The sequence below is a fragment of the Macaca nemestrina genome, chromosome 1 (assembly GCF_043159975.1).
Source record: "Macaca nemestrina isolate mMacNem1 chromosome 1, mMacNem.hap1, whole genome shotgun sequence".
In the NCBI taxonomy this organism is placed as follows: domain Eukaryota; kingdom Metazoa; phylum Chordata; class Mammalia; order Primates; family Cercopithecidae; genus Macaca; species Macaca nemestrina.
The window spans coordinates 33,027,078-33,043,151 of NC_092125.1; the positions used below are offsets into that span (position 1 = coordinate 33,027,078).

Consider the following 16,074-nt stretch of genomic DNA (forward strand, 5'->3'; position numbering starts at 1 on the left):
TCACCCAGAATAGTAGCAGTTGTGTGTTTGGCTAGATGACAGGATAATTGCCAGCCCTTATCTCCAGTTTTCAGACTTAAATCTCCTTCCCATTTAGTTTTAATTGGCTCTAGGCTTCCATCTATCCTTACCTTTGTGTCGATTGTTTTATATGAGCTAAGCCCATTTCCAATGGATACAATAAATCTTTGTATCTGGTTCATCTTTGTTTTTATGGTTAATATTTTTAAGTTATAAAACCAGACTCTTCAGCGTGTGAAATACAGGAGTAAGTCTCTGCATTCCAGAATTACTCTGTCAATGTCTGAGAAAAGGCATTAGCTCTTGGGCATTAGCTTATTGAATTACATTTCTTAAAAGATCTGTCTTAACATTTTTGTAATATTTTTATTTTCCCTGCCTTTAACTCCTGTTGATTTTTCACGACTTCCATAGCAGGTATTTTTGAAAATTTAGATCTTTTCATAATGATTTCTTCTTTTTCCCAGATTGCCAATTAAAGAGTGACCTGGTTTAAGGCTACATTACCACCTTAGGCTGTAATGTTCATGCAGAGCTTGACACAGTCCTGCTCACTGGCTATCAATAGTGGATAAAGCCTTTTTAGGGTGGAGAGGGGGTTGGAGATGCCTATAAATATCTTATTAGGTTGCAGATGCTTGTAAATATCTTATTAAAGTTACAAGCCCTGTCCTTAAAAAAATGCACTTAAATGCCTACAGTTTTAGGAGAGTCACAGACATCCTGAAGTTGTGCCTAGCTTCCTTAGGGTTTCCATGACCCCAGGTTAAGACCACTTGGTGGCAGAAACATTTGCAGCAGTTATAACATAGTAATGTCTTGGATTACTTACAGGATGCGGTGTGCTGATGCTGTTTGGGCAGGTAGATTGAGGTAGAAAGTTCACTTGATTAGCCATGAATGTAATTAGAGGCTCAGTGCCTAAAGGATAGTAGGGCAGAGAATGCTACAAATCAGCGAGTGGGCTTATAAATGAAATGAAAGACTTTTTCTCTGCTTTCTAATGAATTAGAATTAAAGTCGTCATTATATTGGCGAAATGAAGAAAAAGGATCAACATTGAAAGCAGCTGTCTTTGAAAGCTGATGCTTCTAAAGGAGCCAAAGGATTTTGGTTCCATTGCACACCTAGATGGGCTTCAGATATGCAAGGCAGGGGAGAGAACTACCATGCTTTCAGCCAGAAGTAGGAAGAATTCTCAGGGGAGACAGGGATAGAGGAGCTGTGGTGTTGCACATTAAGGCATGGCCAGTGAGAAATCCCCGGAGAATGTTCAAGAAATGGGACATCTAGTATCAGATGTTAGGTTGTTTGCTGTGTGGTGAGAAAATGTAACCCATCCCTCATGACCTACAAACCATCAATAAAAATTCTGCTAACATGCAACGCTTGTAAAAATGATTGCTTTTAGGTGAGAGGATAAGGTTGGATGAAGAAGGTGCAGAATTATGGAGAACAGAGAATAAGAATTCAGCAAGGGCAGGAAATTGGGGCCAGAGGTGAGAAGAGAATATAAGCTCCCTTGCAATTTGCAGAACTCTCAAGGGAGGCATGAGATTTTTCCCTTGGACATAATATAGGGGTTTGAGCCAATCAGATGTATATTTTAAAGAGCATAGCGACCTGCACTGACCTCTGAGTAACATTTGTCTAAAGCTTTTACCTTTCTAGAGCACCTTTATACTCATTCCCATTGTTCTCCTTTGTCTGCGAGTCCTTGCGGGGCTGGCAGAGGCCTGCCTTCTTAGTCTTGTGAGGTGGCACCTGCCCCAGGAGGCAGTGACTGAGAGAGAATGCAAGAGCGCTTTTAGAACGTGTGGGGAGAGACAAGATTAATGCCGCTCTGAGAGTCAAATAAAAACGTTGGTGGGGCCTGAAAATTTGAAAAGCATTTCAAAGCTTTATTAAAAGGTGCCTAGTTTCATCGTATCTAATTCCCAGGTGCGACAGCCCTGGTGCCCAAAGGTGACGCTTTAGTTTTTTTCTGGGAGGAAATGTCCTGTAAGAATATGCTGACCTGATCTGACCCCTGGTCTCTCCCAGAAATGTAGAGCCCTGACTTTTGAGGGGCAAGAAGCAAGGTCTTGTCAGGTCATGAGGTAAAGTAGAAGTGGGGTGGAGCGTGATAATTCCTTTCTTCTTTCAATTGTTGGCTGACAGGGCTAGGCCCTAGGACAAATTTGGTATGCTGACTTGCGCTGTCTTAAGTGAAAATAGACTAAGTACACCTCATCTCCCTTGCTTATTAGTGTGCCTTATACATGCTTTGACTCTGCACAGGAATTCCTTCCTGGGGAAATCTTTAGTGCTCTTTGAATGGCCTCTGGAAGAGGGAGGGAGGAAGGGGGACGCTGATGCAGAGCCATAAAAGGTGGAAGTACAGGGCCAGAAGATAAGTTAACTTATGACAATTAAGAATGCTGACCTGTTTCTTTGGTCGCATGACCTGCATTCTCAGCCCTTTTCTACAAGAATCTAATATAAAATGGTTTCTGGAGACCTGGGGTATCCCCCTTCAGAGTGGGTGAAGACATGGGCTGTGACTACACTAAGTCTAATATTGCATCAGGGATGCTTGCAGGGTTGGAGGGGGACATGGAAGTGTTGGGGAGGGGAAATGGAATCCCCTGTTGGTTGGCAGTGATGACTCAGCACTGATGCATGCAGTAGGACATCATGAGTGCGTTGCACCTGCAATGATCCACTTGACAAGTATTTACTGGGGGCAGGTAATATGCCAGGGATTGGGGATACAGAAATGGAAGTGGAGCTTATGGCAATTTCTATTCCAGGTGGTGGATTACAAATTGGGGGAAAAGGCTTACAAGACCCTATCTGACTTGGACCCTGTTACTTCTCCACTCCAACTCCCCCTATTTTATCCTGTGTTCCCTCTGACAGCCCCAGACATACTGGCCTCTTTGCTGTTCTTATAACACCCAGGCACACTCCCACTTCAGGGTCTTTGTGCTGGCTGTTACTTCTGTCTAGGTCGTTCATCTCCCTCGCCTCTTTCAGTGTTTACTCAACTGTCTGATCTCCCTATTAAAAGTATGAGTGGTTCTCTTGCCGATACTGCTGATCTCTCTTATTTTGTTCTACATTTTCTTTCTAAAGCATTTATCTCCTTCTACCATACCATCCAGTTGATTTATTATGCTTTATTATTTATTTTCTGTCATCACCTGCTAGAATATGAGCTTCATGAAAGCAGGCATTGCTGATGCATCCCCAGCACCTAGAAGAGCATCTGTTGAATGAATGGATAAGCAAAATTTAGATCACATTTGGGAGACTAGAATTGGATCTCTAAATGAAAGACAAAATCCTTCTTTCAAAAACTTCCTTTGCTGAGTTACCACAAAGCAATGATAATTAAGTTCCTAAAAACATTCCCCAGAGTGACAGTGTGTCCCCTCTTCTACTTGGTTGCATTCCTTTTCCTGCAGGCTCCACAGGAAGGAAGTTTCTCTTGCAGCTCAAGCTTGCTTAGAGAACCTGATGCCCGGGCCCTTTGCATTACCCTAGTGGGTAGGTGGGGGCTGCAGTAATGACCAGACTGGATTTCTCACCAGACTGGAGGGAATGGGGCTCAGAGGCACATTAAAATGAAAGTAAATAAAGCTGTAGGACATTTCTATTTCTTGTACAACCAAGTTTGTGGAATATTCATTCATAGTGCTTGATATTTTGTTTCTGTCAAAGTGGGGAAGACAGCTGGAAAGGGAGAAAATATAACATCAAACTGTGCCCCAACACAGGCTCCTAGTCCCAGGATCCCCTTGAGCTCCCTTGGGCACCTTCCAGATCACCCTTGGACCGTGTCCTCCCAGATGTGTCTCTTGGTTTGAACTCCCACCCAGAGTAAGGGCCTCACTTGCTCCAAAGCCCTGTTCCTTAAGAATTTGCAGTCACAGCATTTGCCACATATGTTCTGGCAGCAGGGGTGAGGTTGAGGCAACACAGGCCTCTTATGGTCCAGATGAAGGATGATCAGTGCCAAATGCATGGCATCCCTTGGTCGGCTGTGGCCTCAATCCTCCCAGCTTGTAAAGAGGAATTCTTAGGCTCTGCAGGCTCAGTCCTTTTGGGAAGAGAACAAAACCCTTCTTGACCCTTTTCTTGTTCTAAATGCCCCTCTCCTCCTCGGTCCTCTTCCTTCACCCTTCTCTCTAGAGGTTGACCTAGAGAGAAGGAAACCAGCTGGCTCAGGGTGAGATTTTTGCTCAGACAGTTTTCCACCAAATGGGAGCCGGGAGCTAGAGGTGGGATTGCTGCTATCATCTCGGAAGCAGAGTTGCTCTCTGGCAGAGAGCTGAAGCGGGCAGCAGCAAGGTGCACCGTCCCTTTCACAGACTCACCAGTCTCCTGGCCCCACCTACAGGAATTCCGAGGGCTTGTGAGTTAAGGCTGCAGGAGGACTTTCTGTGCAGGCAGGACTGCTCTGTGCTGCTGGAATGTTTTCCTTTTCCCCAAAGGAGGTGAGTGCACCCAAATATGGCATAAAACCAAAAAGCTCCCAACTTTCTCTGGGGACTGGCAGACTATAAAATACATTATCTGCTTGAGCAGTGGAGGAAAAATACCCTCAGGTTGGGTCATGCTTGTGCCTTTCTCCACATCTCACCCCTCTAACCCCATCTCCTTGTCCTGGATAAGTAAAGGAGGGAAGGAAGGAGAGGGAGGGGATGGAGGAGAGGAGAAGGAAGGAGAGGGAGGGAAGCCTCAAAGTCAGGTTTGGAAGCGGTTTGGCCAGGAACCAAGTATAAGATTGGGAAAACTGTCTTTATTGAGGGCATGAATGTAATGGCCTTAGGGAGCTTGGGTGGACGTTGGTGGAGTGGGTATCTGGGATCCCACATCAACAGGATTACGGCAGCCACAATAGTAATTCTGCCTTGCATTTTATACCAGAATGGGCTTTACAGAAATTTTTACATATATGTTCTTATTTGCTCCTCATGACCTCCCATGTGGTAGAAGCAAGGGTAATAATCCTCCTCAGTACCAAGCGGGGCTGGACTCGACACCTTTGAGACCACTTCAGCTCCATCACTCCAGCGTTCTTGGGCATTGTCCAAGGGCCCACCTTGGGCTATTCATTAGGTAGGCACACTTCAGAAGCTGTGAAGTCAAGATATATGCATTGCCTGGGGGCCTCCTCCCTGCCTGGGATTCTGAACAGGAGACACAACAGTAAAGAGGGAGACAAAAATATTATCTTTATTACTTGCCAGAAGCTACATGGGAAGAAGCAACTTACAGTGAGAAACAAATGACCCTGCTATTTGAGCACAGGATTGGGCAGATCTGCCTACCCTGTCCCAGCAGGGGACATATTTCCAGGTAAGACTTTGAGCATAAGAAGGCAGAAGGGAAGAAGAAGAAACAGAGGAAGGGGCTGGAAGACTCTGTCTGGTGCTTCCCTCCAACTCTACTCACCAACCAGGTGAAGGGTGGGAAGGGCCAGGAATGTCACATGAACGGACATCCCTTCACGTGGGGGAAATGTCAGCGCTAGGGAAAACATGTTCCTATATGAAAAACTGTATTGTATTGACATGCAACTTCTCTTGGGACCAGGCTCTCTATGCTGGCAGGAGTGGCTTAATTTTCCGGCCCATTAAGAGTTCATTGCCATATTAGGATTCTCCAGGGAAACAGAACCAATGGGATATATAGGAGATGTGTGTGTGAGTGTGAGTGTGTGTTTGTGTGTGTGGGTACAGAGAGAGAGGGAGTATTGGGGAGGGAAAGAGACACCAATATAAGTAAATTCACTGAACAAAATTAAATTATGAAGATTGATATCCATCCTTGGATCAATTAGTACCTCTCAGTCACCTGGCATCTGTGGACCATGCCCTTAGTCTTGGGGCTTCTTAAATATTTCTTGTATTGAAAATAAGATAAGAATGACTTGCTTCTTGATTCAAAGAGGAGGAGAAGTGTCTGCTGTGTGCAATGCCCTGTGTTGTTGAGGACACAAAGGGAAATGACATGTGGTATGTGGTATTTGTTTTCTGGGAGCTCAAGGTTAAGTTGATGATGGCAAAGCATAACACAATGAATGCGTTTAAGAAGATATAAGCCAAGTGTTGTGGTCTGAGGTGGGATTAATTCCCAGCTGGAGTCTGAAAAAGGCTCCGTGGAAAAGAAAACATTTGAATTGTACCCTGAAGAGTGAACAGAATTTTGAAAAGCAGAATTTAGGTGGCTCAGCCTGTAGTCTCAGCACTTTGGAAGGCTGAGGAGGGCAGATCGCTGGAGGTCGGGAGTTCGAGACCAGCTTGTCAACATGGTGAAACCCCGTCTCTACTAAATATTCAAAAATCAGCTGATTGTGGTGGTGTGTGCCTGTAATTCCAGCTACTCGGAAGGCTAAGGAAGGAGAATTGCTTGAACCCGGGAGGCAGAGGTTATAGCGAGCTGAGATGGCACCACTGCACTCCAGCCTGGGCAACAGAGTGAGACTCCATCTCATAAAAGAAAAAAGAAAAAGAGAAAAGAAAGGCAGAAGTTAAAGAAAAGGATATTTCAGGCTATGTTGAATTTAAGGAATGTTGATAAATTGGTCTTGTTAGAGTATTTTTGTTGTTGTTGTTGTTGTTTGTTTTCGAAACAGTCTCGCTCTGTCACCAAGGCTGGAGTGCAGTGGCGTGATCTCAGCTCACTGCAACCTCCGCCTCCTGGGTTCAAGCAATTCTCATGCCTCAGCCTCCCAAGTAACTAGGATTACAGGAGCCCATCACCATGCCTGGCTAATTTTTGTATTTTAGTAGAGATGAGATTTCACCATGTTGACCAGGCTGGTCTCAAACTCCTGACCTCAGGTGATCCTCCCGACTTGGCCTCTCGAAGTGCTGTGTTTGTGGGGAGCGAAGTGGGGAGGGGGATGGCTATAGGGGCCTTCTTCTTGGGGCTGGAGCGCGGGAAGAAAAAATTTAAAGACAGAGCTCAGGTGGGAAAGATAGGTTACAGTTACACTGGGAAAGGCATCTAGACGGGACCTGGGGGACATAGAAGAAAGTGTTGTGCTAAGGAGTTAAGACTTCCTCATGAAGGTAATGGGATGCTATTCAATGTTTTTAAGGACAGGACACACACACACACGCGCGCGCACACACACACACTCACCCTATATAGCCTATTGGTTCTATCTCCCTGAAGAATGCTGACTAACACAGCAATGAAGGATTACCTTCTGGCAATGCAAATGCATGAAGGAAGAATGGTGGTCAGAGGCCAGTACAAGAGCCTTGGTAACAGCTGGATGAGGACTGAACCATTGCAGAGGTGGTGGGAAGGGATACGAGGGCACTCATTGGAGAGGTTTGGAAGGCTGAACCTGATAACAGATAGGAGTAATTTTGGTTGGCATGGGAGGAAGTCAATCAGGAGATTATCCCTATTTTAACCCTCAGCATGTTCTACTTTGTGTCAGCGACTCTTTCTTCTATGTCCCCCAGGTCCCATCTAGATTGAAGATGTGTTGAAGACAGTCGGAGCTTTCATCTTTGCGTGCGTCTCAGCCTTCAGCACAGAGCTCAGGCCAGGTGAGTGCCATATGTAAATGTTAGTGACAATGAAGTGACCCCAGGAGGATAGGCCGGGTCATGCAAATCATATGAGAGAGGGTCTGTTTGTCTCTGTGTGGGTGTGCCACCTGGCACCTGAAGTGAAACTCTGCAAAGCCACATGTGGTACGAAGGAGCCTGTGTGGGAAATCCCTTCTTGACACCCATGAGTGGTCACCTCATTAGCGTCCCCAGAACGGTAGAGGGAAGGAGCCTGATCAGTAACAGGAGGCCAGGAAGGTCCTCCTATTCGTCCTATTCTGGGCTGGGGAAGACAGGCCAGCCAGGATTCCTGCTGAGGGGAGCACAGGTCCCGGCCACTCACTGGCCTAGGAATCACCACCTATGGCTATCACAGGAGCCACAAAAGGATGTGGAAGTTATCATTGGTGATAAGTTCCTGGGGTCACCTGCAGGGGCATTTGTCTGGCAGGATGAGGGCTAAACATTCCCTTCTTTTATATTTGATTTACTTTTTTTGGAAAAAGTAATGCATGTAGAAAATTTTTAGAGTATTTGAAAGTCCATACAATTAAAAAGATAAATAAAAACACCCATTGTCCTACCAGAAAAGACAGCTTTTGCCAAATTTTCATGATTGTAAGGCAGCATGTCTTTTCCATACATATCAGGTATATATATTATTTATCATATATATGCTGTACGATATACCATACTGCATATGTGGCCACTACCAAGTAAGTAGATGGTGCTTTTCATTTCTTCAGTTAATCACCAGGGTGCACTTTTATCCTTATTTGTAGGAAATCCAGGATCTCATGAGATGCCCTTTTCTCTTCCATTTTTCTGAACACCAGGGAGTCACTCAGTCCAAAGGGAGCCAGACTTTTGGCTCAAACACAATAGGTGACAAAGCAGGGTCTGATCCAATGCACTTTATGTTTCCCGCTGCCACATGGTATCCCTGTTGAAAACTATTTGCCAATCCCATGGCATCCTCAAAGTTCTAGGCTATTGTCAGTACTGTTGAATCCACACTTAGGCTGCAAGGGTACAGCTCCCTAAGTTTCACACTCTCACTCTTAAACATTGCTCCCAAAGGAATACCCTGAGTTCTGTTGACTTCACTGTGAGCCTCTTTCTGCCTCAGCCATACACTCTCCCAGAGTTGATTCAAACCCATAAGCCTCAGGCCTCAGTGATAAGCCTGAGTCCCCAGCATGGCATCCCGTCACCCCTCTTGTCTTTGGGGCCTTTAGGATCCTTTCCTGCCAACAAAACATGGTCAGGCCACTCCTGCTTCTGTAATTTTAAATGTTGGGTAGGAAGGAGTAGGAATCTAGGTTACTTCCTTTCCAGAAGATTCCGAATGCCATATGCCAACTGGTCCTTCTTTTCCCCAGAAATCAGCTCTGCATATTGAGGAATATTTGTTAGGCTACAAAAGGTTTAATTCCATTGTTCTCCAAGGAACGTGCCAAACAACTAAGATCTCCTCTAAGGTGTCAGAGAGGACAGCCACAATGATAGTTGTATGACTGACTGAAAAGTTAGCTGATCTCTCACCTAGGAAGAGAAGCAGAGGCCACTTTGATGCATGCTTACATGGGGCTTTCCCTTTGGATCCAATAAGATCTCTGCTCTGCCCACCTGAGTGCTGTCCTGGTGATTTGGGCCTCTCTGCACTCAAAGGGCAGGCTTGGAATGCCAAGCATTGCCTCTCAGGGCATTGATGAAGTACTCAGCTCAGCTCTTTCAATCATCAGTTTTAAAAAATGGAAATGCTTCCAAACCTCAGAGCTGAGGATTCACTCTGAATAATAATTTTATGTGAAATTGAGGTACTCTGTTCAGACTAAATCCCGTGTCTTATCACTTCTTACCACCCAGGTTCAGGCCACTATCATTGCTCATCTGGACAATTACAATAACCTCCCAGTTTCTCTGCTTACACGCTTTCCCCTCTGTTGTCTGTGCTTCACGCAGCAGCCAGGATAGATGGCTCAAAGACCTCCAGTGCCTTCCGAGAGCACACTAGAATAAAATCCACACTCCCCACTGAGGCATGTGGGCCCTCCAGTGTGTGACCCCTGTGAGTCTCTCCAATCTTACCCCTTTCTCTTATCACTCCAGCCACACTGCCCTTCTTGCTCTTCCTTGAGTAACCAAGCTTGTTTCTTCCTCAGGGCTTTTATTTGTTTTTCCTTCTTCTTAGAATGTTCTTCCTTCATTCCTTCACATAGTTCACCCTCTCGATTCATTCAAAGCTGCTCAAAAGTCACTTTTTCAGAGAGGACTTTAAAAATAGACACTGCTTCCTGACCAACATCCTTCCCTGCTCCCACCTGTATCCCTGGATCACACTATTTTTCTTCATAATTTTTACCATTACCCCCCACATTGTTTTTTTTTTTTTTTTTTTTTTTTTTTTGAGACATAGTCTTGCTCAGTTGCCCAGGCTGGAGTGTAGTGGCACGATCTCGGCTCATTGCAAGCTCTGTCTACTGGGTTTACACCATTCTCCTGCCTCAGCCTCCCAAGTAGCTGGGACTACAGGCACCCGCCACCATGCCCGGCTAATTTTTTTTTTTTTTTTTTTTTTGTATTTTTAGTAAAGACAGGGTTTCACCATGTTAGCCAGGATGGTCTCAATCTCCTGACCTTGTGATCTGCCCACCTCGGCCTCCCAAAGTGCTGGGATTACAGGCATGAGCCACTGTGCCCCACCTACCCCCAACATTTTATACTTTATTGATTTGTTTCTTTACGTGTTGTCTGTCTTCCTAGCATTAGAATTGAAGTTCCTTGAGAAAAGGCCTTGTTTACCCCTTCCGTGGTGGAGTCCACTGGTCCTAGAGCAGTGCCCGGCACATAGTAGATGCTTAATGAATGTATTGTACATGAATAAATGAAGGAATGCAACTGTTTGTCAAATCAAATAGTCTTTAATCTATTGTTTCTTTAATCTTTTGGGTTTATAAACAGGAATAGTTAGCAATTTGGATGTGGTTTGGCCAGATAGTTCTGTTTCATATGACACTGGCTGTTGTCACTCATTCATCTGCATTCAGCTAGTGCCTAACATGGGCTGGGAGATCCAAGAAGGCTTCATTCATATGTCTGGTTCCTCAATGCTCTCTACAAGGCTTTTTTTCTCCACATGGCTAACTGGGCTTCCTTACATCATGGTGGTCTCAAGGTGGTTGGACTTTTTACATGGCAACTGACTTCCAAGAGGGAGCAGAAGTCTACGCACTGAGTTCTAAAATATTACCTACTAGCTTTATGACACTGAGAAAATTATTTCAATTCTCTAGGCTTAAATTTACTCACAGGTTTAAAGTGATATCTGTATAAGAGGAGAATGGAATCCCAGAACTTCATGACCCCTATGCTAGGGACAGGGTGAGAATTACTTTTCTATTTACTTCCTTTCCACTTACAAGAACTATCGATAAGAGAGGGGTTCCTGATCAGAAGTGCAAGAAAAATTGCCATTTCAAAGCTTCATATCATTCAGCCTAGAAAACTCACATTAAAGGGCCGTTTGTGGTTATCGAAGGCAAAGCTCAGGGGTATGAAATAAAACTAAGGGGGTCTAAAAGTGCCCTGCATAACAAAGTAACAGAAAATTTCTGTTTTCTAGCCCGGTAGCTGAGAGAATGAGAGAAAGCTCACAGTGGGAGGTTGAGATCCCAGGTACATGGCAGCCTTAGGCCTAGGTTCTAGAAGTGGTAGCGGGGTTGGCAAGACTGTGATATTAAACTCCAGCCTGTTTCCTTTTCTGTAATTGCTTCCATATCACCAAACCATTGGGAAAAACTTTGTGTTGTATTATGTGGAGGCCTAAGGAGAAGGAGCCTTATTTAACCTTCAATGAAAGAAGAAAGGAGAGAGAACAACATCTCAGGAGGAAGAGGGAGAGAAGAGGTAAGAGGTGAGCTGACAGCAGAAATTTGAAGAACATTTGGGCCCATCTTAGAAATACTAGAGAAAATATTAGACTTCTCTGATGTAGCATGTTGCCTAGGGGCTCAGGCTATTTTGTTAGGGGAGGCTGACCCCAGGATACTAGTAGAGTAGGGGATATTCTGATTTAGCACATAAAATACTTGGCCCTTTGCTGACTTATCTTACATGGTGACTTCTGCTATTATTATTCAGAGTTGAAGTAACTTGCCACGGGAAGTACAGTTGGGCATGACAACTGACGTTCAGAACTAGGCTTATCTGAGTCTTAATATCTTCATTTTTTCCACTCTACCACATTTATTTCAAGGACTATGTACTTGTTACTAACTCTTTATTTAGAGTATTAAAGCCAAATGAAAGACCTGGTGGCAACTTGCAGCCAAGTTATATGATGATGCACCCTAGATCACCCAAGGCAAGGCACGGGCATTTTTAGGGCTGGCTGGGGATCGCCCAAGCACAATCTCTCTTGATTATTTTGGGGTCAAGTCTCCAGAGAGCATAAGGCTCTAAAGTCCATCTCTGTTCCAGCACTTTAAAAATCTTGTTTATATGCTAATTGTACTCCCCCTTCAGCTGGGGTTCTATCATCTGTCAAGTAAATAGTTTCGATAATGAGAAAAGAAACCAGAAACGCAAATGAAAGGAGACAAAGAGTATGAGTGAGCCAGAGCAAGTTTAGAGGAAACTTATGCATTCCTGCTGAGAGCCACATTGTCTCATATGTAAACTCATACCTTTATTTTTATTTATTCTGGCATAAAAAGCTTTCCTTGCATTAATATTGATACTGTTAATGTTTTATAGGGTGTAGACGTCATGGTTACATTGAAATTCTCCTTCAGTAGACGGAGGATTCTTATATTTATTGAAACATAAACTGAGTTTGAGTCAGACTGTCATTTACCCCTACCAAAGACCTGAGAATTCTTCAGGGGTGTTGGTGACCTTTAGCCCTTCTTCCATTGTTAACATACACTCCTCTATGTCCCCAAAGAGTGAGACTCTTCAACCCTTTTTTCTTTTATTTTTAACTTTTGAGAGGGAGTTTCATCCTTATGCCCAGGCTGGAGTGAGGTGGTGCAATCTTGGCTCACTGCAACCTGCATCCCCCAGGTTCAAGCGATTCTTCTGCCTCAGCCTCTGGAGTAGCTGGGATTACAGGTCTGCACCACCACGCCTGGCTAATTTTTGTATTTTTAGTAGAGACGGGGTTTTGCAACTCCTTTTTCTTAACTGAGACCTAGATGTTCTTGAAGACCTAACTTCCTCTGCAGTCTCCTCTCTGCAAGCTGAGGAGCAAGGTCCCACAATAGGCTATCTGTAAGCTGAGGAGCAAGGAGAGCCAGTTTGAGTCCCAAAACTGAAGAACCTGGAGTCCAGTGTCCGAGGGCAGGAAGCATTCAGCATGGAGAAAGATGTAGGCTGGGAGGCTAGGCCTGTCTCTCCTTTTCATGTTTTTCTGCCTACTTTATATTCACTGGCAGCTGATTAGATTGTGCCCACCAGACTAAGGTGGGTCTGCCTTCCCTGGCCCACTGACTCAAATGTTAATATCTTTTGGAAACACCCTCACAGACACAGCCTGGATCAATACTTTGTATCCTTCAATCCAATTGAGTTCACACTCTGTATTAACCATTACAGTTCCTTTCCTTCATAGATGATTTTGGAATGTCTGTCAGTCATTGTCCCCATTTATTTGAGACACAGTCCTAGGATATTTTAACATTTGTCAGACAATCCAACAACCCAGTCTCCAAACTGCCAGACATTGTTGACTCCAGTATATTCTATTTCTTTCCCCATCAACCAACCTCTACTTGGGCAGTACTCCAGGATCCTGCCCTCTGATCCCAGTGTCCGGTCCTTAAAATATTCTTCCATTACACTTTGACCTCATATGCACTTTCTGTCCCTTGATCACTCTATTTTCCTCACATTTTATTAACACCTTTCTGACTACTTTTTTTCTGTAAGCAGACCCACCCTTAATCTGGTGGGCACAATCTAATAAGCTGCCAATGAATATAAAGCAGGCAGAAAAATGTGAAGAGGCGAGACTGGCCTAGCCTCCCAGCCTACATCTTTCTCCATGCTGAATGCTTCCTGCGCTCAAACATCTGATTCCATATTCTTCAGTTTTGAGACTGAGATTGGCTCTCCTTGTTCCTCAAGCTTGCAGACAGCCTATTGTGGGACCTTGTGATTGTGTAAGTTAATACTTAATAAACTACCCCTTATATGTATGTGTATATATATATCCTATTAGTTCTGTCCCTCCATGGAACCCTAATACATATAGATGACTAATGTAATCTATATGTAATACAAAATCCAATAGTAATATAATCTATTACTAATATAATCTATATGTAATACAAAATCTAATAGATTTTGGTAACAGGAGTGGTTCTAGAGAAACAGAATATTAAAGATGGGGTTCTTTCATTGATTTGGGGGTTTCTGGAGTTGACTGCTTAATATGATTAGGCCCCAAAATGCTAAGGATTCTACTTTTAATAGTGTGGAGAACATTAATAGTCCTTGGCATAAACTGTTGTAAGACATATGCAAAATAAATGCATTTGACACTCTTGATTCACTGCTCATGAGAGGCAAGGAGTTTAGTGATTCTATACATAATACCTTTGACCATACGTGGAGAATCAAGGAACATAATGAAGCTGGTTGGTTGCTCCTAAGTTCAGTGGGCAAAGTGATGAAAGAAGATGATGGCCTCAGGGATTCTTTCTCCCAGGTTCAGGAGCAGATACTGAGCCTCAAATCTGCTAAGATTGCCCTGAGTAAGAATCTTATCTCCTGTAGAGAAAGAGCTGAAATTGTTGAAAAGCAGACACAAGGTCTTATCATGTGAGTGGCTGATCTATAATGAAAGGTGCATGGACAGCCTCTCCAGGTGTCTACTGTTAAAGTGAGTGCATTGATTGGAAAAAAAAATGGGACCCTGCAACTTAGAATGGGGATGTGTGGGAGGACCCTGATGAAGCACGGGACACTGAGCTTTTAAACTCTGATGAACCTTTTTGCCAGAAAGAACAGCTTCCCCATCCCCAGTACTGGCAACACCCTCTCCCTGATCCATGCTGCCATCAGCCTTTTTACCTTTGTCTGAGGAGATAAACCCAAGTGCTGCCTGAGGCAACAGTGATAGCCTCACCTGAGGCAGTTGCCAGGCAAAATAATGTTGATTCTCCTCAGGAGCCACCCCCAAAACCCCTGTTTGCTTCTAGACTTATAACTAGACTAAAGTCCTGGCGGGCCTCTAGAGGTGAGGTTTACAGTGTCACCCTTGAGAAAGTGCACTACACTGGAAAAGAAGTGCTTGAGTTCTCTAATTTACATAAACAGAAATCTGGAGAACATGCATGGGAATGGATATTAAGGGTACGGGATAATGGGGGAAAGAACATAGAGTTGGATCAGGGTGAATTTATTGATTTGGGTCCACTAAGTAGGGACTCTGTATTTAATGCTGCAGTTTGGGGAGTTAAAAAAGGTTCTAATAGTTTATTTGCTTGGTTAGCTGAAATAAGGATTAGAAGATGGCCCACTGTGAGCGAGCTGGAAATACCTGATCTCCCTTAGTTTGATGTAGAGGAAGGGATCCAAAGGCTTAGGGAGATTGGGATGGTGGAGTAGATTAGTCACTTTAAAACTACTCATTCCAGCTGGGAGGGTCCAGAAGATATACCCTTGACCAATACCTTGTGAAGTGGATTTTTGAGGGCAGCACCTGCATCTTTGAAGAGCTCTGTAATTGCTCTTCTTTGTATGTCAGATCTAATGGTTGGAACGGCAGTCACTCAACTACAAAATTTAAGTACAATGGGAATAATTGGATCCTGAGGTGGCCCAGGCCAAGTGGCAGCACTCAACTGTCAAAGGTAAAGTGGGCATAGCTAGGTAAAGGAGAGGCAAAGTGGAAATCAGAATAGTATGACTCATGTAGAGCTCTGACATTGGCTAATCACATTCTAGAAGTGAAATTGATAGGAAGCTTACTGCATTCCTACTTAAATTATACAAAAGAAAACTTCTAGGTCAAATACACAAAAGACTAATTTGAATTATAAAAATAGAGAATCACAGCCCCTCAATTTCCAGACTTGAGCCAGTTAACAGACCCATAACCCCTTGAATGAAGAGGAGGCCAGGTCCCCTTGAGGAAGGACCCCACTACATTACTGACAATTTATGCAGTGAATCTTTCTCCCATCCTTCCCCAAGGGGACCTCCAGCCTTTTACCAGGGTAACTGCATTGGGGAATAGGAAATGACCAGACATTTCAGGAACTACTGGACACTGGCTCTCTGAGCTGACATTGATTCCAGGGGACCCAAAACGTCATTGTGGTCCTCCAGTTAAAGTAGGGGCTTATGGAGGTCAGGTAATTAGTGGAGTTTTAGCTCAGATCTGACTTATAATGGGTCCCCAGACTCATCCTATGGTCATTTTCCCAGTGCCAGAATGCATAATTGGCATAGACATACTTAGCAGCTGGCAGAACATCCACATTGG

The 16,074-nt window shown here is 44.1% G+C and overlaps 1 long non-coding RNA gene across 1 annotated transcript in view; it reads left to right on the top strand.

Moving 5' to 3' along the window:
• LOC105484461 (uncharacterized) overlaps window positions 1-16,074 on the top strand; it is a 48,352-nt gene that overhangs the window by 1,581 nt on the left and 30,697 nt on the right. The window contains exon 2 of the long non-coding RNA XR_988964.2: window positions 7,491-7,577. This is a non-coding gene — a long non-coding RNA (uncharacterized lncRNA). The remainder of the gene's footprint in view (window positions 1-7,490; window positions 7,578-16,074) is intronic.